The sequence below is a fragment of the Pseudoliparis swirei genome, chromosome 23 (assembly GCF_029220125.1).
Source record: "Pseudoliparis swirei isolate HS2019 ecotype Mariana Trench chromosome 23, NWPU_hadal_v1, whole genome shotgun sequence".
In the NCBI taxonomy this organism is placed as follows: domain Eukaryota; kingdom Metazoa; phylum Chordata; class Actinopteri; order Perciformes; family Liparidae; genus Pseudoliparis; species Pseudoliparis swirei.
In genome coordinates, this window is record NC_079410.1 from 4,834,265 (window position 1) to 4,838,212 (window position 3,948).

The following is a 3,948-nucleotide window of genomic DNA, read 5'->3' on the forward strand; positions in this document are numbered from 1 at the left end:
TCTTGTTAAATGATGTTTGTTTTGTTAAACCTTTTTTTTTAAGAGATGTTTTTACTCCACAGTATTGATTTTAAATGTTTGACGACCACATGGTCTTGACCAACGCTCATATTCACACAACTCGTCATTCAAAAGGAACTAAAACATATTAAAGTATTTTCATCAGAGCTCAGTCGGCCCAGCGAGTCAGAATCAACCCTGTGACCCTTCAGTGGCAGAGCGAGTTCTACCACTAGATGTCAGTAAAGAGCCAGATACAAATACATGGTATTTACATATACTCGACACAGATGCCAAGTTACTTCAATACCAAGAATCTGCTTTTCCATATTTAAATATAACAAGTTTGAATCACCTGACGTTGTTGCACTAAACTTAAATTCTCAAAGGTCTGCACTGTGTAAATGAACTTTAAATTCATTCCATTGGGTACCATCGCTGCTGCTCTTTATTTATTTTGAATTATGTGTTTAAACATAACTAAGAAATGACTTATTTTAAGTTGATTTGAGTTTCTTCTAAAGACTTTGTGTGTGTGTGTTACCATAAATACAGATGCACATTAGCTGTAACTACAATCTGGTACAGTGCATCAAATGGTAACACTTATGTAAAAGATCTCTTTTAAATAAAGATAATATTAATACTAAATAATATTTTGACCCGTAATCTTACATAATCTCCTCCTCCGCCTTTATTTTGAGAAATTGAGTCAAATTCCTGCACATGAAACCGCCTCCATCCCTTCATCCCCCACTAACTTGATTACCTCTGATTACCTCCATTCAGTCGCTCCTCGACAAACACCTTTGGTGTTTATTGGCTCGCCGTTGCTCGGCGACCACCTTTTTACCACATTGAATTATTATTATTCATCCCCTCAGAGATTTAACGTCTCGGTTATTCAGTCTGACTGAATCGGGCGCTTGTCAGTCCCAAATGAGTCGCGTTATTCCTTCCACACTAAGCGGAGATAAACGCACGCCTCCCAATACGCTGTCGGCGGGGAAAGAAATTAAATAAACCCATTTAGACTTTCCTTTATGCACGCAGTGTGTAGCTTATGCGCTGTATCTGTGTGTGTGTGTGAGAGGAAGCAATTACCGGAGCTCATGTACCGGAGCTCATGTACCCGACGCCCAATGGAATAACTTGCAGATTACACTTGTCCATGTGATATCTGTCCCAGAATTCAATTTGAGGTGTTACTGTATATCGGAGATGACGGGAGAGCTTTTATTTATAATAACCGTTTGATTGTGTAAATAGGAAGAGAGACAACCTGCGGTCTTTGCCTTTTTTATTTTGTGTGTGTGTGAATCAAACCAACGAGATAAAATGTTTTCATTTGTAAACTTTAGGTGGATTTTCTCGTTCTACCTGGTAACACAGATTTCCCAAAATGCCAATCTATTGCGTTTGTTTGCCTGCATATGTTTAGATGTAATTGCGTTGAGCATTGTTAATAAGCCTATTGTCATCCAGCTCTCTTTCCACTCATTTCTACCTTCGTGCTCTTGTAATTTACTTTTTCTAGTTTTATTTATTTATTTATCTAAAACTATCTTATTGCTTTTCTATTCTGCGGTGGTGTCATGGTGAATGTCCTTGTTGTTAATTAAGTTCTATCTTCTCTTTTCTTGTTTTATATTATATTCTCCACTGCGACACAATTTGACTTATTTTCCTCTTTACGCAGTTAATATGTGATTAAAGACCTTTAGCTTTAATTCAATAGATATAACTAAACTATCACATTGATCATTCATCTATAAATAAATATATATATATATATAGACATATATATGTATAATATATATATATAATGTGGGGGGGACTTTGTAAAGATGGCTGTAATTCCTGAACCACATCGACGGCTTTATTTAAAAATCCACTGCAGTTGCGTGGCTGTGTGTACTGAGTGAGTTTAATGGCTCCATGAAGGTACCTCGTCCCCTCAGCCGCTTTCCAGCTCTTTGCTGCCCCCCGGGGGGGGGGGGGGGGGGTCTTTTACACTGAGACTCTTTATGACGCCGTCCTCGTTCAAGCACTTATTTTATTGATGCCAGCCGTCCCACCGGGTACCGCTGCTGCCGCTGATTTATATTTCTGTAAAGCAATATGAATGTAATGGGTGGAGAGGCCCCGCTCGCTGAGAGGGAGAGAGACCCTCTGCAGACGAGAGAGACCCTCTGCAGACGAGAGAGACCCTCTGCAGATGAGAGAGACCCTCTGCAGACAGAGAGAGAGACCCTCTGCAGACGGGAGAGAGACCCTCTGCAGACAGAGAGAGACCCTCTGCAGACGGGAGAGAGAGACCCTCTGCAGACGGGAGAGAGACCCTCTGCAGACGGGAGAGAGACCCTCTGCAGACAGAGAGAGAGACCCTCTGCAGACGAGAGAGAGACCCTCTGCAGACGGGAGAGAGACCCTCTGCAGACGGGAGAGAGAACCTCTGCAGACGGGAGAGAGATGACTGGAGAGAGAACCTCTGCAGACAGAGAGACCCTCTGCAGACGGGAGCGGTCCTCTGCAGACGCCGGCGCCATTAAATCACTTTTTTACTGCCGTTAAACGTTTTAAATGATGGATTTCTACGAGGAGACAGAATTTGTCAGTTTGAACGATTTCGGTCGATTTTGTGGACCGAGATATTTTTTTATTGCCTCTGGATTATGAGATTGTGTTCATGAAACCATGACGACGTGCAGCTTTGATACACAAACTATTGCGAAACAAAAATAACTCTTTCCAAATATTTTAGTTATGCAGAATATTGTTACACGCTTAGGCAATCTTCTTCTTCTTCTTCTTCTTCTTCTTCTTCTTCTTCTTCTCAGATTCCTGGTAGAACTTATTGTACAGGAAAAACCTTCATTTTTAAGATTCTGTTTATATCTTTGGACACTTTCCGGTTTGTTTGATGTTCGGTACGAACGAAACGTTACAAATATTAGATTTAAATTTCATCTTTAAAAAATTATAAATAAAACAAACCCCCTAAAGATGCTCGATGCACAAAAATGACGCACCAATAACCATTATCTTTTATTAATTACTTAAAGTAATATAATCTGGAAACGTATAGTGAATCTAAAACATGAATATGATCCTCGGGGAGCTGATGTATTATTTAATAAAAAAACCTGTATTGACCCCAATCTATTGGTCCACCTCAAGAGCTGCTCTCTGTGTTCGGCCACTAAGACACACTTATCTCTCCTCTTGTCTTTATTTATTTATTTTTCCGCTCGCTAATTTTCATTTTCTCACCAACCGCACGACGACGTCCCTCATTCGTCAAACTAGGCCCGATTCCCTCGTGTCTGTTTCCTGAGTTTCAACATTCAGGAGATCCGGGTCGGCTCACGATGACACCTGGAAATCGTCTGTAATAATATCGACTTCAGTATTCATGGATGTAAATGTGTACGATTACATCATCACGCCCGAGTGACAGAGAGAGAGAGAGAGAGAGAGAAGTTGTCTCACATACCGGCCTACATGACAGCTAACTGTGTGTGTGTGTGTGTGTGTGTGTGTGTGTGTGAGAGGAAGGGAACGTGAAGCAAAAACAAAGACGAGATGATGAAGCATAAACAGATGAAGTGGTGAAAAGAGATGAGAGTGGGAGTCATGATTGGAGCATATAACCGCTGACAGGGTGTGGTCACTAAAAGACAGAGGGAGATGAAGAAGGGGGGGGGCGGGGGGGGGGGAGGAGGTAAATAGAGACAGAGGGAGTGATAGAGTGATGGCGTGATGAATGGGTGGAGGGAGAGAGGGGATTTGATAAGTGCTGAAAAATTAAGAGGAATATAAAAGCATGAGAGAGTTGGTGTGTGTGTGTAGGGGGGGGTGTGCATGAGAAGGAGTGAGGAGGCGAGGGAGAGTGCATGAGGGAGGGAAGGAGCGAGGAGAGGAGGGAGGGGGGTAAAGGATGAGCTC